Raw genomic sequence first — 27590 nt, 5'->3', positions numbered from 1 at the left:
ACAAAGCAAAAAATGCCGCCCCTAGGCCTGTGCCTTGTGGGCTTATATGTAAATCCACCACTGTCCATGCCCAGTGGCTAACTGTACTTCTGTTGACAGCAGATGCTCCTCAGACTTAGCACAAGCGTTTGTGAATATTCCCCACAGTTTCTTTCTCTGCAGTAAGAAATCCAATAATGGCACATTAATTGTAACGTATGCTGGGGCGATTCTAGTAGTCGGTCATTGGGGAGGGGAGCTTATGGGGGGGGGGGGGGGGGAGGTTTTGGGGGGAATGGAATATTGCTTAACAAAAGGAGAGTTGGGGCCCTCTACTGACCAATTGGTAAAAATTAGTGCTGTTTTGGAGTTCAGGGTAAAAAATGTATTTTAATAAATAATAAGACGCCTATTTTAAGTAAAATGATATTTACATGTTTGGATAGTAAGCTATATGCCGCTCTTATTGTTTTGTTAAAATGTGTTTGAAATACATTGTGATCTATACTTCTAAGTAATTATTAAAAAAAATGATTGAATCTGTTGGAGTAATACATTCACTGATTCTGAAGTCATTTTATCCCTTCCCCTTGCCACCGCCCCTGGGGTAGCATTCATCTCACGCTAGCTGATGAGAGCACTACGTCATAGTGACGTAACGCTACGTCATCGTGACGTTAATAACCCTAAATCGACTTCATAAGTATGTGTATCGATCTTTGCAGTTGTACGACAGAGGTTGCGCGGTAACGTGAAAGCTAAATGTGGTATGTTCAGCCCAGTTGAATTAGTTATGTAGCTGGAATCCCAACAGTTTTCGATGTTATTGTGTGTTTCTTGAACATAATGAATGTCTGAACGAAGGAACCATAACGAAAAAAAAAAAAAACGCTCGCAGTCATTTTTTTAAAACCGATGAATCGGCCAGAAATCATATGGAAGAAACGTGAAATAATTAATTATTAAGCCGTAATCCGAAGAATTTAGGATGTTATTGGGTATTTCATGAATATAACGAAAGTAAAAAAAAAGCTTGTAGTCATTTTTGAAAAATCCCATGAATCGTGCATGATTGTGTCGACAGAAACGTGAAATTAATTAATTTTAAGCTCTAATCCCAAGAATGTGGGATGTTATTGTGTGTTACATGAATATAGCGAATATCTGAACGAAGGAACCATAACCACAACGAAAGTCAAAAAAAGCGAGTAGTCATTGAAAAAAATCCGATTAATTCTGCATAAATAATGTGGACAGACACGTGAAATAGGGAGAAATTAAAGTGTTTCATATTTTTATATAAGTCAATGGATTGTACATAACTCTTCTGGGCAGAAACGTTAAGCCGAGAAATTAATTTGGTTCCAAAGATAATTCGGAATGTTTCTGGAGTTTTAATTTTGCCTTCATTCTTTATACGCTGTATACTGTGAAAAAACAATGATATTTAGTCTATAATTGTTACTCACATTTTAATATGTAAGCAGTATCAACTATAAAAAAAGTAAGTCTCCTAGTAGTTGCCAAATGATGTTGGAACACTGGCTGTCACAATGGGTGAGCTACTTGACAAAACAGTCACAACAGCCCACAGTTTTAGCAGCAATGTTTCATATGCGATGGTGGAATACAGTGTTTTTTTATTCTTTCTATAGACATGGTATTAATTTTAGAGGTGTTTGGCATGATTACTATAGCTATTTCCATATTACCTAAGAGTCATACAAAAAGTAACTGAAAATGGCAACAGTACTCACTGCTCTCAGTTGATTAAATTTCTGGTAAATGTGACTCGCATGTCATTGTTTTTTCATAGTATACAACATATGAAGAAAAATAATGACATGTGTTATAACAGGTCAGTACATTATAATCATCAGCAATAACTTATTTCTGAAGAGCAAAAGAGTCTGCGCTGATCTACAGCACGAAGGCAAAATTAAAATTCCAGCAACATTCGGAATTATCTTTGGAGCCACATTAATTTCTCAGTTTAACGTTTCTCTCCAGAAGAATTATGTACAATCCATTGGCTTTTATAAAAATAGGAAACACTTTAATTTCTCTCTATTTCACGTTTCTATCCACATGATTTATGCACAATTAATCGGATTTTTTTAATGACTAGACGCTATTTTTGACTTCCGTTATTGTTTTGGTTCCTTCGTTCAGACATTCATTACATCACCTCACCCAGCATGACATGAATGCTACCCCCGCCCCTGAACGTATGTCACATACAGACGCAATTTTGAAACTGTCCTGTAGCTATGCTATATGTTGGAAGTGATGGAAACTTGGTGCGCTCGCTCTGGAGACTTCAAATAAGACACAGGGTGTGGTGGCAAGGGGGGAGGGGGGTTATGGGGGCTATAGCCCTATCCCCTCCAATGGAGTAACAAATTACACTTGATAAAATGACTTCACAAAACAGCGAATATATTACTCACACAGATTCAATCATTTTTTAAATAATTATGTAGCAGTTTAGGTTGCAATGTATTTCAAACACATTTTAACAAAAGAATGCGAGCGGCAAATAGCTTACTATCGAAACCAATAAATATCATTTAACTTAAAATGTGGTTGTTATTATTATTTATACAAATTTTTTCCTCCCCTATGAACCATGGACCTTGCCATTGGTGGGGATGCTTGCGTGCCTCAGCGATACATATAGCCGTACCGTAGGTGCAACCACAACGGACGGGTATCTGTTGAGAGGCCAGACAAACGTGTGGTTCCTGAAGAGGGGCAGCAGGCTTTTCAGTGGTTGCAAGGGCAACAGTCTGGATGATTGACTGATCTGGCCTTGTAACAGTAACCAAAACGGCCTTGCTGTGCTGGTACGGCGAACGGCTGAAAGCAAGGGGAAACTACGGCCATAATTTTTCCCCGAGGGCATGCAGCTTTACTGTATGATTAAATGATGATGGCGTCCTCTTGGGTAAAATATTCCGGAGGAAAAATAGTCCCCCATTCGGATCTCCGGGCGGGGACTATTCAAGAGGATGCCGTTATCAGGAGAAAGAAAACTGGCGTTCTACGGATCGGAGCGTGGAATGTTAGATCCCTTAATCGGGCAGGTAGGTTAGAAAATTTAAAAAGGGAAATGGATAGGTTAAAGTTGGATATAGTGGGAATTAGTGAAGATCGGTGGCAGGAGGAACAAGACTTCTGGTCAGGTGACTACAGGGTTATAAACACAAAATCAAATAGGGGTAATGCAGGAGTAGGTTTAATAATGAATAGGAAAATAGGAATGCGGGTAAGCTACTACAAACAGCATAGTGAACGCATTATTGTGGCCAAGACAGATATGAAGCCCACACCTACTACAGAAGTACAAGTTGATATGCCAACTAACTCTGCAGATGATGAAGAAATTGAAGAAATGTATGATGAAATAAAAGAAACTATCCAGATAGTGAAGGGAGACGAAAATTTAATAGTCATGGGTGACTGGAATTCGGCAGTAGGAAAAGGGAGAGAAGGAAACGTAGTAGGTGAATATGGATTGGGGGTAAGAAATGAAAGAGGAAGCCGCTTGGTAGAATTTTGCACAGAGCACAACTTAATCATAGCTAACACTTGGTTCAAGAATCATAAAAGAAGGCTGTATACATGGAAGAAGCCTGGAGCTACTGACAGATTTCAGATAGATTATATAATGGCAAGACAGAGATTTAGGAACCAGGTTTTAAATTGTAAGACATTTCCAGGGGCAGATGTGGACTCTGACCACAATCTGTTAGTTATGACCTGTAGGTTAAAACTGAAGAAACTGTAAAAAGATGGGAATTTAAGGAGATGGAACCTGGATAAACTGAAAGAACCAGAGGTTGTACAGAGTTTCATGGAGAGCATAAGTGGACAATTGACAGGAATGGGGGAAAGAAATACAGTAAAAGAAGAATGGGTAGCTTTGAGGGATGAAGCAGTGAAGGCAGCAGAGGATCAAGTAGGTAAAAAGACAAGGGCTAGTAGAAATCCTTGGGTAACAGAAGAAATATTGAATTTAATTGATGAAAGGAGAAAATATAAAATTGCAGTAAATGAAAGAGGCAAAAAGGAATACAAACGTCTCAAAAATGAGATCGACAGGAAATGCAAAATGGCTAAGCAGGGATGGCTAGAGGACAAATGTAAGGATGTAGAGGATTATCTCTCTAGGGGTAAGATAGATACTGCCTACAGGAAAATTAAAGAGACCTTTGGAGAAAAGAGAACCACTTGTATGGACATCAAGAGCTCAGATGGAAACCCAGTTCTAAGCAAAGAAGGGAAAGCAGAAAGGTGGAAGGAGTATATAGAGGGTCTATACAAGGGCGATGTACTTGAGGACAATATTATGGAAATAGTAGAGGACGTAGATGAAGATGAAATGGGAGATACGATACTGCGTGAAGAGTTTGACAGAGCACTGAAAGACCTGAGTCGAAACAAGGCCCCCGGAGTAGACAACATTCCATTGGAACTACTGATGGCCTTGGGAGAGCCAGTCCTGACAAAACTCTACCATTTGGTGATCAAGATGTATGAGACAGGCGAAATACCCTCAGACATCAAGAAGAATATAATAATTCCAATCTCAAAGAAAGCAGGTGTTGACAGATGTGAAAATTACCGAACTATCGGTTTAATAAGTCACAGCTGCAAAATACTAACGCGAATTCTTTACAGACGAATGGAAAAACTAGTAGAAGCTGACCTCGGGGAAGATCAGTTTGTATTCCGTAGAAATGTTGGAACACGTGAGGCAATACTGACCTTACGACTTATCTTAGAAGCTAGATTAAGGAAGGGCAAACCTACATTTCTAGCATTTGTAGACTTAGAGAAAGCTTTTGACAATGTTGACTGGAATACTCTCTTTCAAATTATGAAGGTGGCAGGGGTAAAATACAGGGAGCGAAAGGCTATTTACAATTTGTACAGAAACCAGATGGCAGTTATATGAGTCGAGGCACATGAAAGGGAAGCAGTGGTTGGGAAGGGAGTGAGACAGGGTTGCAGTCTCTCCCCAATGTTATTCAATCTGTATATTGAGCAAGCAGTAAAGGAAACAAAAGAAAAATTTGGAGTTGGTATTAAAATCCATGGAGAAGAAATAAAAACTTTGCGGTTCGCCGATGATATTGTAATTCTGTCAGAGACAGCAAAGGACTTGGAAGAGCAGTTGAACGGAATGGATAGTGTCTTGGAAGGAGGATATAAGATGAACATCAACAAAAGCAAAACGAGGATAATGGAATGTAGTCGAATTAAGTCGAGTGATGCTGAGGGAATTAGATTAGGAAATGAGACACTTAAAGTAGTAAAGGAGTTTTGCTATTTAGGGAGTAAAATAACTGATGATGGTCGAAGTAGAGAGGATATAAAATGTAGACTGACAATGGCAAGAAAAGCGTTTCTCAAGAAGAGAAATTTGTTAACATCGAGTATAGATTTAAGTGTCAGGAAGTCATATCTGAAAGTATTTGTATGGAAGTGAAACATGGACGATAAATAGCTTGGACAAGAAGAGAATAGAAGCTTTCGAAATGTGGTGCTACAGAAGAATGCTGAAGATTAGATGGGTAGATCACATAACTAATGAGGAGGTATTGAATAGGATTGGGGAGAAGAGAAGTTTGTGGCACAACTTGACCAGAAGAAGGGATCGGTTGGTAGGACATGTTCTGAGGCATCAGGGGATCACCAATTTAGTATTGGAGGGCAGCGTGGAGGGTAAAAATCGTAGAGGGAGACCAAGAGATGAATACACTAAGCAGATTCAGAAGTATGTAGGTTGCAGTAGGTACTGGGAGATGAAGAAGCTTGCACAGGATAGAGTAGCATGGAGAGCTGCATCAAACAAGTCTCAGGACTGAAGACCACCACAACAACAACAACACAAATTTTTTATCCTAACTCCAAAACCGTTACCAAAAACTATTTTAAGCAACACCAAATTTTACCAATTTGTTGGTGGCAGATCCTAACTCTCCTTTTCTTAAGTTATATTCCGTTCCACTAACCCCCCCCCCCCCCTCCCCACCGACTGACTTCTAGAATCGCCCCCGATAGATAACACATATTGTAGGAGAGTAAAATATCTTTCACTCAATTAGGGCATCTGATACAGCAACTGTATGTAGAGTATTTGAATTAAAAACAGAATAATTTGCAACCAAGACAGATTTTAATAAAGATACTCTTGGATAAGTTACATGAGTGATATGTAAGCAATCTCCTTTGTAGACAGATTGTATTTCCCTAGCATTCTACAAATATAGCGAAGTCTACTATTTGTTATATTGCGACTGGGCTTATGTAATTGTTCCACTTCATCTCCCTACTAAGTGTTACATCCATGTATTTGTATACGTTTACTGATTCAGCCAGTGACTCACTGATATTATATTCATAAGATACTATGTTTTTTTTTTTAGGTTTGTGAAGTGCACAATTTTTCATTTCTGAACATTTAAAGCAAGTTGTCAATCTCTGCGCTACTTTGAAATCTTATCAAGGACTTACTGAATATTTTATACAAATGACTCAGGTGACTTTGCAAAGCCAATGAATGTGAAATAAATTTTGTGCTAACAGACTGGTCTGCAGTAAAGCGTAATGTTTACATTCTTGCCATTTGTAACAACTTTGCCTTGTTTCACAGGGGTAAATTCATGAGGCACAATACCGGTAGAATCGAAAAAAATCATCGACATTGTCTTCACCTTCAATCGACTTTGCCGTGCTTTTTTTGGTTGTGGTGAACCTGGAGTCTTCCACTGCGAAGACTGCACTGTGGTTTCAGGATCAAATCCATATGCCCTCAATTTGTCACCTGTAATTTCCCTATTTAACAAATTTGCGTCATTTTTAGTCCGATTAATCAGTTCTTGGTACACTTCAAGTCAGTATTGTCTCTGGTCACTTGACAACACTTTTGGAATGAATTTTGAGCACACTCAACGCATGTTCAGATATTCAGTTAAAATTGACTGAACTGCATAGAAACTTAAATCAAGTTCATAAGCCACCTCCCTGATTGTACGTCTATGATCAGAGCACACTAGGTCACGAACTTTCACAACAATTTTGAGGTGGAAGGATGGCTGGAGGTGGAAGGATGGCTGGACCTTGGTTCATCTTCAAATGATTCGCGGCCATTTTTAAACCTGTTGAACCAGACAAAAACATTTGACTGGCTCATACAATTATATCCAAAAGCTGTTTTTAATAGTGCGTAAGTCTCAGAAGCTGATTTTCCGGTTTTAAAACAAAATTTCACACAAACTCGTTGCTCCGTTTTTACGTACATTTTCACGCAGACAGAATCTGGCAACAGGCCCTAATAGACCCACACTCAACCAGGTGCCACTGAATAAGGAAAACACAGTTTCCTGTCAGAGGGCGTTCAAGGACAAGGCAATGACTCACTCCACACCCTTCATGTACCGGCCCACCAAACCAGTGAGCAGTAGCGGATCCACACACGTAGAAATATGAGAATTTGTTTGATATTCTGTTTAATTAACAATATGCAGTAATAAATATTGACAGACTGAGTGGACACAGGAGTAGTTACTTCAGCATAAGATTCTGTGTGACCGAGGTTATCTTTCAGATGTAAGCTACAGTCCTTGCCAGATAATTCTGTACATTTCAACCATGTAAACTAAACTGGACACTGTCACCAACAAATGAGTACATCGTTTAGTGTGTTCACTCAAAATCGTTCAGTGCTATTGCATGAAAGTTCTGCTAAGTCCGAAGCAATATGCAATATGAATAATTCAGAGTTCCTTACTGCTCCACACTGATTTTTTTACAAGTCTGAAACTTGAGCTTCTGCACTGAATTGTGCATAGTTCAGCCCTGCTTCTGCACCGAATTGTGCATAGTTTAACCCTACGGCATTCCAGCCACCCAGAATCTTTCTTGGTAGGTTTCACTACACTTTCCAACTCATGTAACACACAAATTCCACTCAAGTAATTCCTGGTTCCCACACTGCCCTCACTTCACATGCTTGGTCCCTATATACCCGAGCTACCACTCTACCTCAAAATAATATACTTTTACTTCCTAAATACAGAAAAATGCATATAAGAACTATGTCTTATAACCTAAACTGAAAGCAATGGCACCACAATCTTCTGCTTTCAAAGTTGCATCCTCAAATCACCACAGCAGTATTTGAATTTATTGTTTGACTGCAACATCATTTATCAAATTTCTTTGTCATAAGTTACTATACTTTCATTAATTTAAACGATTCTAAAATGATGTATGAGCCTATTCTTTTCCAAAGAATTTTTCCTGCTCTTTCTTCTGATGATGACCATTTGAACCTAGCTTCAATAATTTTTACTGAATATTCAAATTAGCTATACCTGAGACTTAAAAACTAATTAATTCTAAGGAATAGACTTCACCCAGTTTTTGATAGATTCACAATGTTTAATATCACTACGCTTTTATCTTTGGTCTTCCATAATTTCTTGTTGTGATTTGTTTTTAATTAATTCAGAAATCAATATTTAACTGTAATTAGTGTTATGACAAACAATTTTGTACAATGCCACACCGAAAAGCAATGGCTCCGATTTCTTTATGTGAAAACTCTTTCAAAGCTTTTTAAATAATACAAACATTCTTAACATTCTACATCTTTATTCTTCATGACTACATATTTGCAGCCCTTTCCCACTAGAAGCCTCCAAATTGTAACGTGGAACATGGGTGTGCAATGTAACTATGTTGGTATGTGAGAAACAGCATGCTGTAATTGAGTTTTGAATTTGATGGGTTCTTCTGCAAATGGAGCATCCTCTCGTTCAGCATGACAGAGCCAGACCATACTCTATTGCTGTGACATTTGCAGTAATCCAATGCCTTGTGTTCACATTCTATAGTGGTGATATCAACAAACAGATCTCTTGTTTGGAGAAATAAATATGTGTACATGAAGAATAAAGATGTAGAATGTTAGTAGCACTTTTTCATTTGAAAAAGCTCTGAGTTTGCACATTAAAAATTTGGAAGCATTATTTTTCAGCATATCATCATATATTGATCAAAATTTTCATGTATCATTCACTGTCACATGAAGTGCTTCATCGAATGACACCTTAATTATAGCTGCAAAATTTTTTCTATGAAAATTATCAATTTCCAAAGTAAATGTTAAAATTTTCTCTTTACTTTTGTTGTGACTCAGTCATTTAGCATCCAATGAAAAGTGTTCCTGCTTTAAACATTCTGTACATTTTTTTAATAATTCAGACAGTGTATTCAGCTGTTCAGTGCTACCTATAGTGGTGATGGTATCATAACATTATATTGATAAGATATTGAAATGGCAGCATTCTCTGGCAGCACCCAGTGCGTAGTCATCAGGTACAGTTTTGGACGGCAAACTTCTGGGAATTCCACCAGATAATCTGGCCTGCCACACATTTTATCAGTGCTGGCTTGCACACCCATGGTCCCGGGGCCAATGGCAGTGATATCTGCTGGCAGCTCAATGAGCTACTCAGCCAGGCCCACCTTTTACTCAGGCTAGATGGAGTTGGTTGTTGGTGGGGACTCTGTTTTCTTTCCACTGGCTTATGCAGGCATGTGACTAATATATATTCAAATGATTTATAGAGTTCAGTCGTACATCTGTGATAATGCTTAAGTTTTTCATTTATGTGCAGGTCATCCACAGTATAAATGAATTATCAGCAGGTGATGCAGTGGGATTTAGTGTTCTTCAACATCAAGCAGAACGGCTTTTGTCTGTAATTAGCCATGAAGCAATTCAACAATGTGTGGATGACACAGAGCATTTGCAAACAAGTGGACTGTCTGACAGAATACTTCGTCTTGAATCACGTGCTCGACCAGTGCAAGGTGTAAGTCATTATAACAATATTATTTTAGAGGTTGGGAAACCACTGCCAAAATTTCACATCATGAGTAAGATCTCCTGCACTAGCTATTAAAATACTTTTATTGAAAAGTTATGAACAATTTCACATCAGGGGAGATGCACCTTAAGGTGAGAGGGTTTGTTTATTTATTTTTTAAACCAGTCATGGCATGCCAAAGCAAATGCTATGAGCCAACTCCCATTGTTCATTGTCAAGTTGAAAACAATTACTTTGCTGTACATAACAGTTAAAAAAGAAAAAAAAACTGTAATCTGAAATGCACCTTCACTGATGTGAAACCAGTCATGAATGACTTTTGAATAAAAAAGTATTCTACTAGTCAGTGTGGAAGATTTTATTCTCAATTGTAGCAATGCTTATAATACATTTTATTTTCTATGTGTTGTGGTAATATAATGGCTGAAAGAAAAAAAATGAAGCAATAGTTATCTATATAAACAACAGAAGACAATATTAGTCTTCTAGCAAATCTTGTGTTATAAGTATTTTAAACGATGATACAGAGCTGTATAAACCTCTGTTAGGTAGCAGTCATGGAAGTGGAATATCAGAATTTGTTCAAACTCGTGGATAGTGGAAATATAAATATATCATACTCTCTTTAGAGAAAGATCTTGGTAAAGTAGGTCATGTAGTAATATGAAAGTAATTTTATAAATAATTCTCATTTATTTTTATTTATTTGACATTATCTGTCTTCTGTCATTTAATTTAGTTGCTCTGTCCTCAGCAACCTGCTTCCTCAGTGTTGTGGAAGTTTTATAGTTCCATTTATGATACCATCTTTATCCATCTGATGAATGATTCCGGTGGTGGCATCAGAAGACTCTTCTAAGTGATGGATAGTGGTGTTTCTTGCATGGGTTGTTTCAGCTCTGGGAATAAGTTGAAGCCTGCACTATCAGGTGCATGAGGAAACACTTCCCAACCATATTTGTGCAGCTATTCAGTTACGATTTTGATGTTATGTGTATGAACATTGCCACGGAAAATGAGCAACTGAGGTTTTCTGTCCAATTGTTGAATAAATTAATGGTAATACATCTCTGTCACATTTTGCCCACATGGAATTGTTTCGACAATGATGATTACATGAACGTCATACAGTAATTTGTTTGACCTTTGATTAAGCTTTGTAATATTTTTTGGTTCACTATGAACTCATCACTAGCTTCGCCTAAAGCACTATGGATTTTGGCCCAATTTTTGACATTTACATTTCAGTCTTCTTGTGAAATCTTTGATCCTCAACAGCCACAGTACCCAACATCAATCTGGGTACCATTTCTAACTTCTGTTATTACAAAATAAAAGATGGTATCAGCAACAACAAAACACAAACTTCTTCTGCAAACTTTACCCGATAGGGGATATAACCAACAATATCAATGTGTCATTCACTCTGCAGTGCAGCCAGTCTGAACCTTATTAAAAAATAACCCAACTGAACTCTAGCAATTCCCTGAAATGCTCCTTATTGCGCTATTGTGTCGCTTTTTGATCGGTATGACACATGTTCTGTTGTAAATATCTAAATTCAAGACTCAATTCAGAAGGTCGATCAATCACATGTTGATTTCACTGGTGAATTTCTCTCATTTGCCAACAAGTGACAAGACCTAGTTGCACAAATAGTGGTCGATGGCCCACACTGTATCCAGAGCACTATCTTTTCAGTCCAAATGATTTCCAATATTTTCACAGTACAATTTTTGCAATAGAAGAGTCTTACAGGTCGAGTTAGAAATACCAACTCCAATATCCAGTGCAATTGTGGAGTCCGAGTGTGGGCTATGCTGAAGTATTAAGTGTGAGGATAACAACAAGTGATTTAAGTGCAGTAATACCTGCCCTTTTGGGTGATAATGGGTGTTGTGTTGAGGCTCGACAGCCTGGGCCAGATACACAGAAAAGTGCATGAGCCGGTGATATTCGTGCCGTGCAGACTGGAACTGCAGATGATGTTGTTGTGGTAGACACTACAGGGAATGCTCAAAAAGTTGTTGATATTTGTGTTGCTGATGATGTGGAACAAATGGCACCGACATATATATTTCCTCATAAGCAGGGCAAACAGAGGAAAAGAAAGAGGAGACGAGTTTGTAGTGTGTGCCAAGTCGACACAGCTGAGTCTGTTGAAGACTGTAGCGCAAGCAAAAGTACTGGCTCACAGCCTTGCAGGGCACGCAGCTGACATGTGCAGCAATCAGTTTAGAGCACAGCTACAATCTGATGTATGCAACAAGTATGAAGTCGGTGAAGGGGACAATGTTAGCTTGAAAGTAAACATTCTGACTGAATGTCATACCAAAGTTAACCTTTGGTGATAGAAAGCTGTTGTTGCCAGTGTAGATCTATCACGGGAAAAGTCTGTTGTATAGGAAAAGCCAGTTAAACCCTGTACAAATACAGTAAGGTGTAATTCATGTGGTACAGTGTCATCAGGCACCAAGAAATCGTCGTGAGTAAGTAGTGTAATCTTACCCTCCCTCATTAAATTTTTTGTAGTGTCTTCATTTCTTTCAAATGCTTCAAGAGGTGTAAGATTTACAAAAGAAAAACTTTTTACTTATCTTCATTTTCTCTCCTTGCTGTTGGTTCCAAGTCTTGCATCTAAGGGTACATTCTTGCAGCTGAAATTTTGGCTTACTGGGTTCCACATGACTAAGTAACTGATGAAGTGTTATCTGTTGCTATTGTTTTCTTTTATTTTATTCCATTCTTCTGTATCACACTGTCTTCACAATTTTCATTTTCATAAAATGATTAATTATACTGAAGTTGACAAGATTAGCAAAATAAGTGCATTTCCATCAGAGGCATTTTGACGTTGACAAGATTAGCTAAATATGTGCGTTTCCATCAGAGGCATGCCCACTACTACTTACATTCTGTGGTACTCACAATATTCCAAAGAGTTTTCCTACTTTCTTGACAAAAGAAGAATCATCACCAAGATATAACATTATTTTATTAATGAATCCAGAAATAAATTAGTGTTAGATTGTGCAATTAATAATAGGAATTTTAAGTATGCCAGACAATCGTAGTTTCAAACATTTCCAAAAGATGAATAATTTTAACTGCACTTACAGAGTGAAACAAATTAATTTCTTTTTATACAATTTAGTCTGAAATATAATACATTGCTCTCAAAATCATATGAAATTCTTTCAGTTAAACAGCTGACATAATGTTCACCTATGCAAGAATATGTTTTCTTGGGAAGCATTAGGGGAACCTCTGTTGCAAGGACAAAGTTCTGAAAGTTATTCAAAAACAAAAGATTAAAAAACCACCAGACAGAAAGATGAGATGCCAAGCATAAGAGTTTAACTGAGCCAGACCAAGTATTGTTTATGATGAGGTTTGGTTTGTGGGGCACTCAACTGTGCAGTCATTAGTGCTCGTAAGTCCCAATTTTTAAACTTTCAAATTTTTACACAATCTAATTGAGCCACGGTCACAAATGATGATGATGAAATGATGATGACAACACAAACACGCAGTCCCCAGGAAGTATTGTTCAAGCTGATATGTAATGTTAACTTAGTAGGAAAGAAAGTGTGTGTAATTTTTAGTTTATAAGTGTGGAATGGAGAGTTAGAAGCTGTTTGTGCATAAGCATGGAAAGAGCCCTAGCAGTGAAATATGTTGTGTATTATTTGAGTTAATGGACAGGGCAACAAACCCATGAGACACATTGTGAGATTAAGCAATACAAGGAAAGATTCTAAGGTGATGACAGTTATAGGAAGTTTATGAAGAGTATTGTAGTGTAAATATCAGAGAAAAATGAATTTGTAGAGTGTAAGGAAGAATGGAAGCAGTTGTAAAATGTAGTGCAGTAAGTGTATTGTGTTTATAATTGCCAGTCTAATATAATCAGAGTGGAGAACTAGCCCTGAGCAAGACCCAAGGGGCTGGGTCTTCCCCATGGAGGGGAACAGTGTAGTGTCACTACCCAGTTTTTAGAAACATTTGGTAAGGAAGCCACTGCTAAATGTTGCAATAAGCATCTGCGGGCTGGTATGCACAGTGTGGCAACAAGTGGGTCAGAACAACAAATACACTATAGGATTGTGAGACAAGCTAGCTGTGCTTCGCTATATCTGCACCACTCAGCAGTAATAGCTGGAGTGGGCGGATGTGACACCACACCAGAGCAAGACCCATGTTGTGAGCTATATTACCAGAAGCTTGTGAATAGTGCAACAAATGTCACTCAGAGCCATGTAAATAGCTGCAAATTTTGAGGCAGATTCATTTGGAGTCCAGTAGTACCACCCCACCAGGATGCCAGATTCACACTACCACCAGGGGCAGCCATGGGTTCGAGTTTAGGCCAGGCCAGCTACTGCCTGCACTGTCTCCTTGTGGGACTCGATGCCACAGCATCACGACCTGCTGTCGCCAGACTCCTGCCAGGGGGCAACAGGTTGCTTAGTGCGTGCAGCTATTCCACAGAGGAACGCCAACACTGCTGAAGTGGGAGAATATCGCTGACATCAAGGCCGTGGGCTGACGTCAGCGTCGAATGGCGCTAGCTGCGCAGCATTTGTGCACCGCCGCCGTCAGTGTCAGCCAGTTTGCCGTGGCATACGGAGCTCCATCGCAGTCTTTAACACTGGTAGCATGCCGCGACAGCGTGGACGTGAACCGTATGTGCAGTTGACGGACTTTGAGCGAGGGCGTGTAGTGGGCATGTGGGAGGCCGGGTGGACGTACCGCCGAATTGCTCAACACGTGGGGCATGAGGTCTCCACAGTACATCGATGTTGTCGCCAGTGGTCGGCGGAAGGTGCACGTGCCCGTCGACCTGGGACCGGACCGCAGCGACGCATGGATGCACGCCAAGACCGTAGGATCCTACGCAGTGCCGTAGGGGACCGCACTGCCACTTCCCAGCAAATTAGGGACACTGTTGCTCCTGGGGTATCGGCGAGGACCATTCGCAACCGTCTCCATGAAGCTGGGCTACGGTCCCGCACACCGTTAGGCGCTCACGCCCCAACATCGTGCAGCCCGCCTCCAGTGGTGTCGCAACAGGTGTGAATGGAGGGACGAATGGAGACGTGTCGTCTTCAGCGATGAGAGTCGCTTCTGCCTTGGTGCCAATGATGGTCGTATGCGTGTTTGGCGCCGTGCAGGTGAGCGCCACAATCAGGACTGCATACGACCGAGGCACACAGGGCCAACACCCGGCATCATGGTGTGGGGAGCGATCTCCTACACTGGCCGTACACCACTGGTGATCGTCGAGGGGACACTGAATAGTGCACGGTACATCCAAACCGTCATCGAACCCATCGTTCTACCATTCCTAGACCGGCAAGGGAACTTGCTGTTCCAACAGGACAATGCACGTCCGCATGTATCCCGTGCCACCCAACGTGCTCTAGAAGGTGTAAGTCAACTACCCTGGCCAGCAAGATCTCTGGATCTGTCCCCCATTGAGCATGTTTGGGACTGGATGAAGCGTCGTCTCACGCGGTCTGCACGTCCAGCACGAACGCTGGTCCAACTGAGGCGCCAGGTGGAAATGGCATGGCAAGCCGTTCCACAGGACTACATCCAGCATCTCTACGATCGTCTCCATGGGAGAATAGCAGCCTGCATTGCTGCGAAAGGTGGATATACACTGTACTAGTGCCGACATTGTGCATGCTCTGTTGCCTGTGTCTATGTGCCTGTGGTTCTGTCAGTGTGATCATGTGATGTATCTGACCCCAGGAATGTGTCAATAAAGTTTCCCCTTCCTGGGACAATGAATTCACGGTGTTCTTATTTCAATTTCCAGGAGTGTATAAAGTAGATCCTAAACTGATACAGTTCCTAAACATAGTAATGAAAAACTTGAAAACCACACTTAATATCCAAACAAATTCAAATAATATCACATCACAGCCAATACAGATTAAGCATGGAATATACCAAGGAGACTCATTAAGTCCTTTCTGGTTCTGCCTTGCTCTGAACCCACCATCCAACATGCTAAATAATACAAATTATGGATACAATATTACTGGAACATACCCACACAAAATCACACATTTGCTATACATGGATGATCTAAAACTACTGGCAGCAACAAATCAACAACTCAACCAATTACTAAAGATAACAGAAGTATTCAGCAATGACATAAATATGGCTTTTGGAACAGACAAATGTAAGAAAAATAGCATAGTCAAGGGAAAACACACTAAACAAGAAGATTACATATTGGATAACCACAGCGACTGCATAGAAGCGATGGAAAAAACAGATGCCTATAAATATCTAGGACACAGACAAAAAATAGGAATAGATAATACAAATATTAAAGAAGAACTGAAAGAAAAATATAGACAAAGACTAACAAAAATACTGAAAACAGAATTGACAGCAAGAAACAAGACAAAAGCTATAAATACCTATGCTATACCAATATTGACCTACTCATTTGGAGTAGTGAAATGGAGTAACACAGACCTAGAAGCACTCAATACACTTACACGATCACAATGCCACAAATATAGAATACATCACATACATTCAGCAACAGAAAGATTCACATTAAGCAGAAAGGAAGGAGGAAGGGGATTTATCGACATAAAAAACCTACATTATGGACAGGTAGACAATTTAAGAAAATTCTTTCTAGAACGAGCAGAAACTAGCAAAATACACAAAGCAATCACTCATATAAATACATCGGCTACACCACTGCAATTTCATAACCACTTCGACAACCCTTTAGATCACATAACATCAACAGATACGAAGAAAGTAAATTGGAAAAAGAAAACACTGAAAAGGCAATATATACAGTGAGACGGAAGGATTCACGATTGCAATACAGGATCAAACAATAAACACCAGATATTACAGCAAGCATATTATTAAAGATCCCAATACCACAACAGATAAATGCAGACTTTTCAAACAACAAATAGAAACAGTAGATCACATCAAAGCGGATGTACAATACTAGCAAATACAGAATACCCAAGAAGACATGACAATGTAGCAAAAATAATACATCAACAGCTTGCCTTACAACATAAACTTATAAAACAACACGTTCCCACATACAAGTATGCACCACAGAATGTACTGGAGAATGATGAATACAAATTATACTGGAACAGAACCATTATAACAGATAAAACAGCACCACATAAAAAACCTGACATCATACTCACCAATAAAAATAAGAAATTAACACAACTAATCGAAATATCCATACCCAGTACAACAAATATACAAAAGAAAACAGGAGAAAAAATTGAAAAATACATCCAACTGGCTGAGGATGTCAAGGACATGTGGCATCAGGATAAAGTTGACATTATACCAATTATACTATCAACTACAGTACCAGTACATCAATGCAATACAGCTACATCCAAACTTATATATGCAACTACAGAAATCCGTAATTATTGATACATGTTCAATTTCCCGAAAGTTTCTAAATGCAATATAACATATACCGTACAGTTAAAAGGAAGTCATGTTTGATCAAGACCCGTGTTGCTTTCCATTTTTGACCAGACATAACGTCTGAGAAAAGAAAGAATAATAATAATAATACAAAAATCATAAGATTATTCTTCGGGATTAATCAAGTTACAGTATTCAAGTTTAGAATACAAAAAATAGATTTTTATAGGTACATATGCAAATCCAATACAGTTTTGAGGTTTCAAAACATTTTACATTTATAACTATATAGTGACTATATCACAACTTATGGTTGTTTTGCAAATACTGTAACTTAATTCTGTGAAACTGATGTCCTTGCGAAACTGAGTGCAGTTGCAATGTAATACTTGTGCTTGGGTTCTACACAACAATTTTGTTACACGAAGACGAAAAATTCTTCAAGTGCATAAATTTCTTAGTCAAAGCATATGTTGCTTAACTTAATACTAGAGAGGACTTGATAGTTTGAGGCAGGACACTGGCTAGTTTCAGACCACAAGGCAATACTAACCTTACGACTTATCTTAGAAGAAAGATTAAGAAAAGGCAAACCTACGTTTCTAGCATTTGTAGACTTAGAGAAAGCTTTTGACAATGTTGACTGGAATACTCTCTTTCAAATTATGAAGGTGACAGGGGTAAAATACAGGGAGCGAAAGGCTATTTACAATTTGTACAGAAACCAGATGGCAGTTATAAGAGTCGAGGGGCATGAAAGGGAAGCAGTGGTTGGGAAAGGAGTGAGACAGGGTTGTAGCCTCTCCCCGATGTTATTCAATCTGTATATTGAGCAAGCAGTAAAGGAAACAAAAGAAAAATTTGGAGTAGGTATTAAAATCAATGGAGAAGTAGTAAAAACTTTGAGGTTCGCCAATGACATTGTAATTCTGTCAGAGACAGCAAAGGACTTGGAAGAGCAGTTGAACGGAATGTACAGTGTCTTGAAAGGAGGATATAAGATAAACATCAACAAAAGCAAAACGAGGATAATGGAATGTAGTCAAATTAAATCGGGTGATGCTGAGGGATTTAGATTAGGAAATGAGACACTTAAAGTAGTAAAGGAGTTTTGTTATTTAGGGAGTAAAATAACTGATGATGGCCGAAGTAGAGAGGATATAAAATGTAGATTGGCAATGGCAAGAAAATCGTTTCTGAAGAAGAGAAATTTGTTAACATCGAGTATAGATTCAAGTGTCAGGAAGTCATTTCTGAAAGTATTTGTATGGAGTGTAGCCATGTATGGAAGTGAAACATGGACGATAACTAGTTTGGACAAGAAGAGAATAGAAGCTTTCGAAATGTGGTGCTACAGAAGAATGCTGAAGAAAAGGTGGGTAGATCACGTAACTAATGAGGACGTATTGAATAGGATTGGGGAGAAGAGAAGTTTGTGGCACAACTTGACTAGAAGAAGGGATCGGTTGGTAGGACATGTTTTGAGGCATCAAGGGATCACAAATTTAGCATTGGAGGGCAGCGTGGAGGGTAAAAATCGTAGAGGGAGACCAAGAGATGAATACACTAAGCAGATTCAGAAGGATGTAGGTTGCAGTAGGTACTGGGAGATGAAGAAGCTTGCACAGGATAGAGTAGCATGGAGAGCTGCATCAAACCAGTCTCAGGACTGAAGACCACAACAACAACATGTTAGTCTGTTTCTTATACTACTGTCATATGACTATTTAGATGGCATTTTAATTTCATTTTAGCACTGCGCTGTCATAGATCACACGTGACTGAGATAATGTATATTTTGACTTGTGGCACATCCCTAATGGTTTCTCTACACAATGGAATCTATGGAGCATGAGTCACCTATGAATCTATCACAAAATAATAGTTATGGATCCAGCACAAACTATTGTAAACCTTGGGGATACTTGATAAATAAATCATTACCTTTGTGGCCAGTATATTTCTTGATTTCATGCTCTTCAATTTTTTTCTTTGGGAGAATGTCAAAAGTATGGTTTATGTTTTTTGAACTGCCATATCTGAACTGCTACCTAAAATCCATTATGCATTTCACAACATGAAACAGAAACCTGCCCAGCTTGACAGAACTGGATGGTCAATACCACAGTGGTATTAACCAAGTAATGAGGCTCATGCCATAATGTTGGAACATTTGTAAATTTATTCAAATGTTCCTTTAATTAAATGTGTTTTGTGTCCAGTTGTTATTGTTCATTCTCAGAAACTTATGGGTGTCTTATCAGCATAGCTGTTAAATAACCGGGTAAAAAAGTCATTTTTAGTAACAAAAAATGGTCCACTGTGAGTCTGTCTAATCATTTTGAAAACTTAGTCTGTGAAATCTTGAAGATCTCTTCAAAATCCAAATCCTGATATCAGTGACCATACACTCCTTTAATATGTAAAATAAAATAGTTTCTGTGGTTCAAATCTCACCATTAATCATGAAGTTTATTTTGTGTTTTCTCTGTTATAGTATGACAAAGTATACAAAATCAGTAAAATCAGTGCTCAGAGAATCTGTATGCTGTATATATACTAAAAGAAAAATAATTCACTATGTAACAGGTTTCAGAGCCAGATGTTTATAATGATATATTCTGCAAAACCTTTCATATGGACATTGTTACAAAGACATCAAACATCTCAATTTTCCAATACAGGTAGATTCATCTGTGAACACACGCGGGTCACGATGTGACATCGATGAGCGTTATCCCGATATGAGCAGCTCTCGGGAATCCCTTATGGATCTGGGTAATGTGGTGAGTCTGCCACCAGTGCCTGAAGACAGTCTTGGAAACTTCTGCAAACTTGCTGTCAGAACGTCTAGCCTGTCATCACTGAAAAACTTCCGCAAAGTAAAACTGTGTTTGCAGCGTGCATCCTCTGAGGAGGATGAGGACAGTGAAAGTGAAGAACACAGCTTTGCTTCATCGGTAAGGTTTTTAACATTTCTGCACCTAAATATTAAAAAACAATTCAGTTATAATCTCACTTGCTACATACACAAAGCAAAGTAGTACAATTGTTAAAACATTGGGCTTCTGTTTAGAAGTGAAGTTGAGATACCTGTACAACCATCTGCATAAAGGTTTCCTGCAGCATTCCCAAATCATTTAAAATGAGTGCCTGGACAATTTCTTCATCAAGGCCACAGGCGATTCCATCCCCTATCTCTGAGCCAGTGTTCCATCTCTAATTACCACATTGTCAAAAAGATATTACATTTTAACCTTCCTTAACTTTTTAAAATTGCCATTTTTATAGCTTTGCAACTGTTTTCCTTGTATCAACAGTTGGCTTGGATACATTTTCATTCCTTATGGGGCACCTGTATCCAAGTAATATGGTTACTTCATATATATGATTTAAACAACTGACACAGTACCTTAAATGAGGATAACATTTGAAGCACAGCAACTCAATAGCACATAAAAGTGTGATCTCTTCATATGATAACTGGACTGATGGTAAGGAACAAAAGATTTTCTTACATGTTCATAAATCACTTCAATTTTTTGCTCTGGACTAAAACATGACGTATATGGTCAATATTCATAGTTCAGGAGCAATCCTTGAAACTGTAAAGGCAAGTGACATAACTGTTCAGGGGCATCTGTATTTAAATGTGCTATCACCCTATTGGTCTGAAAATAAGCCACATTTTTATTCAAATTTCACCCTAAAAAAATTAGGGTGTGGCTTCTATCCACTACGTTGTCTTTTCACAAACCTTTGCTGTAAAATTATACTCTTTTACAACAATACAACTAGCATCAGTTGCAAAAACTGGTGACAAGGCATTTTATTACACAACAATCTTTTACCTGTATTTTATTGGCTAGATCTACCAATATTGTTTTGTTAGCTTACAATTCAGTTTCAGTTGGATACTGGAAAGAAAGCCTGTTTTGTGCCAATACAAATGATCATTTTAGTGATAAAGCATCATCACGCCAAGCAATTGAGCACTCGTTCAGGGGACAGACATGTGGCAAATATCTGAAACTTGAAGCTAAGGTTTTTTCCCCAAGTACAAAATAAGAGGAAAGATGGAATGCTTATCTCACAAGAAATAATCCAACTGAAATGCTTGGAAATCGCAAGAGCTTTAAATGTTCCACAAGGAGGATTCTGTGAGAGTATAGGTTGGTGTCATCATTTTAGTGGAGAAATGGCCTTGGTCTCTGGTGAATTACTACACCAGCACAAAGAATGCAATCAGGTTTCCAGGGGAAACTAGTTAACTTCAAACTAGTTCGGCATACAGTTGCAAAAGTGTCACTCATACCCTATTCATCAGATTGGCAAAGCTGACAGAACACCAGTAATTTTTTACATACTGAGCAGTGTGACAGTAGGCATGAAAGAGGCAAAAAGTATCCCATTAAGAGGAACTGTGAATGAAAAAGAGAAAAATAACTGTGATGTCAGCTGTTACAGCCAACGGGAGAAAGTTACTCCATTATGTCATCCTGAAGAGAAAAAACTAAATGCAAGAAAACCTTCCTAAGGGCATAGTGATTCACTGGCAAGAAAGGCTTGGATGACAATGCAACTGATTGTTGACTGGCTGATGATTAAAATTCATCTGGATTTTGTACCATGTCATTGTATAAAATACTTCAATTGTAAAGTTAAAACCAACATTTCAACCATATTACAGTGCCCTTCCTCAGGGAAAGACGTAGTTATGTCGACTGGCTGTCCACTGTATGAAATCGCAGACCTGGGGCGCTGCTTGCTAAGATAGCCATAATAGTTTTGGATCCTTTTAAGGGACATCTAACTTCTGAAGTAAAAAGATAAGCTTGCTGCATGAAAGACATACTTTGTCATAATACTCAGAGGAATTACTTCAAAACTATTGGTGTTAGATGTGGCTATAAACCATCCATTCAAGGATAACTCTGAAAAATGTATTCAGATTGGCCCCTGGAAGAAGAATATACCCTTACACAGTTTCGTAAGACTAAGAAGCCATCAGTCACTCTAATGTACAAGTAGATTCTTGCTTTGTGGGCCTTCATATGATCAGAGTCTAGCACACGGGGGTTCAAGAAATGCTGCATAGGAGGTAGCGAGGATGGGAAGAGACAGAATAAATGATGGGACTGAGAGTAATGAAGCAATTACAGTTTATGACAGTGGATATGACAAAGTACGGTACCAGTACGTTAGATGCCAATGAGTAGTATCAGATGTTAGAACAAATGTTTACAGGCTACCTATGTCTTACTTATACGCAAACGTAAATTTCTGGTAATTTTTCTCTCTTCAATAAGAGTTTAGCTTATTTTCACACTCAATGTTTTTTTCTTCCTCAAAATTTAGAGGTGTGGCTTATTGGGCCAATATGAGATATAATGTAACTTATAGCAGAGACTATCATCCTGAGGATTTTTTCCCAACTGTTTCTCTGTCCCATTTGCCTTCATTCTTTCCTGTCTGGTGCCTTTCTCTCTTTTCCCATCCATAATTTCCTGTTTGCCTTGTGAAAAATACATACTTTGTCTGCACACAACACACAGTGATACAATTCCTATGGTATTATGTAGTAATGGTCCCATCCTTTCACACAGCAACTTACAGTCTGCCCAGATGACACACGTTATGTGTCTTATTATTTTCTACTTCTCAGAAATATTACATCTGCTCACTGCACTTCGTGATTTAGTAGCCTTACCCCACACACCTTACACACACACACACACACACACACACACACTCTCTCTCTCTCTCTCTCTCTATCACTTAGACTCTACCAACATGCTGTCTTTTTATGCTCATTCACACTTGTTACCTAACTCCCAGTATTGATGGAAGTGCTATCTGACCATAAATTTTATTTTGTCATCAGTCATAACTACCATTATTCACTATTTTGCAGCTCCACTACACTTCCCACAAAATAAATTTTATTTTTTGCTCTCTCCTTACTACATTTGCTTCATTTATTTAGTTGTACATTTTTTTTTACTCTAGCCATCAACCATGTATCCTTGCTCTTTCCACCTACCAAAACACAGAAAAATTTGCCTACCACAAGCAAACACTCAATTCTACATACTCTTTGTACCTTGCTGGTTAGAACAAATGTTACACTGTAAAAGATCTTTGACAAAACTTCTATAAAAGCTAGGACCACACTGACAAAGATCTCTTACACTGTAATACACACCTAATCCATGGTAAGCAACCCTCCCTCCCAACCCCTGCAATGGCCTGAAGTCAAAAATCATCTTTCTGGTGCAAATCTTCAATAACCTCCAATTTATTCATCAGATTAGAATCAGACCAAAGCTAACTCTGAACCCTGACTATTTCAGTTAGTACCTATTTACAACTGTGATCCTCCCTGTTGCCAGCTAACTATAACCTTATTAACTTACAAAAATTTGCAATCAGTTTCAGTCCACCATCTTAAATCTGATCTTGACCCAATTATTCACAGTGCACACCACAAATTTCACCTGCCATGATGAATTACATGATTGTGTGGTGGAGGACTTTTACCACACACAATTGCAAGGCTTGCTGGGAGCCTCATTTATGAAGACCAACATAACCTACAGTTTCTTCTCAAATACCCTCTCGAGCATCTGCCTCTATCCCTTTACATGCTTCTCAAGATCCAATCCAGCACCATATACATCAAAAATAACTATGTTCTCTCTCTTTGCACTGTAGATGCCACCTCCCTGACCAATGTCCCAGTGACCTTAGTATTGTCATTACCTGCCTCCTGCCTGAGATTCAGGATCAATTTCTACTTTTGAAGGTTCACTTGTTAGCAAATCAGCAGTACTGCGATGAGCTCTAATGTCAACATTACATACCAAGTTGTTTGTGCAATATCTTGTGTAATCCTTTATAGCCGCTCAGAGTCTTAAACCCCACACCTAGTTCAGATTCAGTGTTGACATCCTAATGAACTGAATCAAGACTGAGGACAATCTATCTTCATTCTTCACTCGTTCTTTGGCTCAACCTACAAATCTCTAATAATAGGGTGTGATCGTATAGTTCCGATCCACTTCAGTGAAATAATGGATGTTTTTACATAATACGCATGTGTGTTCTTTGTCAGTCTATGTATATATTTCCTCTGCACTTCAAAATGACCTCCATCCATTTCAAAGCATTGCTCCCACTGTTGAAGAGCAGGGCTGAATACATTCTGAAGAATAACTCGTAAAATATCCCTTACCTTTGTTTTGTACACCCTTCTCTGAGCTGCAGATACTGGATATTATTTAGCTCACCTTTATTCTTGACCACAGATGTGACAAAGCTAGGATTTCGTCTTCTGATTCTGTAGCAGAAGTTGGCTGTCATGAAACTTGCACAGTATGCAATTGCGTAAATAAATATGCTGCTTCTCAGATCTGTGTGACATATATTCCCTAAGTACCACACAATTGACTCTTTATGATAAACAGTTCTTTCTACAGCATAATTACGAGGGCTTTATAACTCATTTATGAAAGTACACATCAACTTGACAGTTCGGAATACGACAACAGAGTGAATATATTTTACAATCCCCCCCCCCTCCCCCCCCCCCCAATCAATGTTAGCACATTCGACTGTGGATCTTGCTCCAGGGTTGATGCAATACTTCAGCCTGGGCCAACGACAATAGATGGAGTGTGCACAAGTGGACCCGCAGGTACTCACTCTTGCGAAGTTACAGCAGTCGCCATCCCCCTTGAAGTCATGTGTCATACCACTATGTGGCTCTCCATATGAAAAATATGAAATAAAAAATGCACGGCAGTTGCACTCTTCTATAAATTACATCATTATATCGTTTTATTGCTTGGGAGCATATTTTGTCAGAAAGGTCGACAACAGGTTACACATTATTTCAGCATAGTCTTACATATTTCCCATTCAGTAGTAGTGTGAGATGACTCGCAGTTATGTTTGTTAACTTTATCGCAGATGTGGAATGTTACCTCATCAGTAAACAATAAGTGACTCATAGGTGTTCTGTTTCAGCAACTGCAATTGACTCAGTGCCAAAAAGTCCCTAAAATATAGCTGCTTGATCTACAGACAGTGCGGAAAATCTTGCACAGCCCTTCACTGACTGGGATTATTCTATCTGACCTTATTCAGACACAGATTTCCAGTTCCCCTTCTGCACATAGCACCTCCTCCCACAACTTCTAACTGACCACAAAAGGGGACTCCCTTCATCATTTAGTATGTATCAGGACTGATCAAACTGAATCAGATTTGCCTCCAAGGCAACTACTCCCCATCCCCACTCTCCCTAAACTGTCATTTTACAAAAAAGTATAGACTGAGCACTGCACTTTAAATTTAACTTACAGGTTTGCAATAAGATTTGAATGAAAAACAACTCAAACTAAAATTCTATTAAGCACTGCTCAGTTATAAAATGAGTATATGAATACTTATTGGGAAGAAAGAAGCAAGGATATATCAGAAAGCCCAAATAATTGTAACAGATTTTATTTACACACAATATCATTCACTGCTTTATAAAAATTTCTTTGGCTAGCAAATGGTTCACAATGTAGTCAGTTGTATAAAATGTTCACAAATGTGCTCTTGATCGATTTACACAACATTAAAATTTATGTATCAAAAATAAATTACATATCTGTAAAAGCACAAAACATAGGACCAGAAATTTATGTAATTATAAACATAATGCAGTACACAACAAAACAAACTGACTTGTTGTACAAGTAATAAATGGTAAAATTCGTTCTTATAAGCAATAAATAATGGAAATTCAAAGGCCAATAGTAGTCACCTTCCCAGTGTCATTTAAGCTTGCTTACAGCCCTAGACATATTTTACGTCAGTCATCATCACAGATGTTTTACATACACAATTCTATTTTTACATCATTTTGCAGTCATATTTGGGATAAAAAATAACTAATACATTTTAAAAAGTAAAAAGAATATTGTTATTCTTATATGAAGCAACATAATCAATGGATGTACCTTAACTCCAAAACTGTTACTTTGTGCACAGCTGAATGAAATCTTAAAAATAATATGTTTAGGTGAGGGCCTCAAAAAATAATGCTTATATTACAACACTATCATTTTGTTTTGCAGGATGAGCAAGGAAGCAGTGACAAGGAAATGAGGCCAGCTTTTCTGTCGCAAAAAAAGAACATCATGCTTGGTAACATTAAAGAAGAAGTTTGAAGACTTCTGGCACTTGACACCATTTCCTGGTTTATTTTGTCTGCAAAAACATTAATGGCCTTCTGGATTTTTTTGTGGGCAACAGCTCCTAGATATACTGGAAGAGAGGAGAATAATTGTTGCAAAAATACTTGTAACTTAAGAAGTCAAATTATAAGGAAACAATGTTCACAAAATATTCTCTGTTATATGACTGCTATATAAACTTGATTTTATATCTAAACATAGCAATAAAAATTGTGAAAAACAGGAGCAACCACCTAATATTGGGAAAAAGCAGAGATGTATATAGGAAATCATGAACAAGCCTCAAACTTCTCTTAGAGTGCTTTATATTGTAGTTCCAAGGAAAATGCACGTTTTGTTTTAGAAAAGTCTGCTGGAGGATGTGATAACTCTAAACTACAATTTTAAAATAACAATTTATAAAGGCTTCAAACAAATCATTTTTAAAGTTGTAGTTTAGAATTATCAAGACACTTTTCCAGCTTCTGACAGACTTTTCTACGACTGAACAGATGTACGAGGCATGATCAGAAAGTAAGTGTATTACATTTTCAAGTGTATTTGAAAAAGAAATTACAGGATATTGTTGATATACTTGTGATTATTTTTACCATATACTTACCATACTGTTCAATGGATGTGGTGAGCTGTGACACAAGTTTCCTAACTCCCACCTCTAAGAAGTTTCCCACCAACTCCTTCCCCCACTACAGAATCTCTTTCAGCACCTGCTCGTCTATTGAAAATTTAATTTTGTAGCTCAGGCTATGTGAGGACATATGTCATCATGCAACAAGCACACTCCTCCCATCAGCATTTACCTCATTTTTGTTTTGAATGCTTTTTTTTAAGGGTCTCAGTACCATTGTGCATTGATGGTCTCCCAAGGCAAAGATTCCACCAAAATGATGCCTTTCTAGTCCCAGAAAACTGAGGCCATGATTTTTCTGTTCGATATAGTGGTTCAGAGTTTTTGACACATGGGGAATTGGTGTGAAGCTAATGTAGCAACTCTTTTTGTCTCAGG

The 27590-nt window shown here is 38.4% G+C and overlaps 1 protein-coding gene and 1 long non-coding RNA gene across 2 annotated transcripts in view; one reads left to right on the top strand and one right to left on the bottom strand.

Annotated features, from left to right (window-relative positions):
* The first annotated feature begins 705 nt into the window (after positions 1–705).
* LOC126192176 (uncharacterized) lies at positions 706–27157 on the top strand. Its single transcript, XR_007538475.1, has 4 exons — positions 706–746; positions 9672–9869; positions 20021–20296; positions 26465–27157. It is a non-coding gene; the product is annotated as an uncharacterized LOC126192176 (long non-coding RNA).
* The window catches only part of LOC126192160 (sphingomyelin phosphodiesterase 4), a 211558-nt gene continuing 210488 nt past the window's right edge, over positions 26521–27590 (bottom strand). The window contains exon 13 of the mRNA XM_049932584.1: positions 26521–26654. The gene's annotated coding sequence lies outside the window, so the exon portion shown is untranslated. The remainder of the gene's footprint in view (positions 26655–27590) is intronic.

This window comes from Schistocerca nitens, chromosome 1 (genome assembly GCF_023898315.1).
Source record: "Schistocerca nitens isolate TAMUIC-IGC-003100 chromosome 1, iqSchNite1.1, whole genome shotgun sequence".
Lineage (NCBI taxonomy): Eukaryota > Metazoa > Arthropoda > Insecta > Orthoptera > Acrididae > Schistocerca > Schistocerca nitens.
The sequence above is the reverse complement of the archived record's forward strand: the minus strand, read 5'-3'. Positions and strand labels throughout refer to the sequence as shown.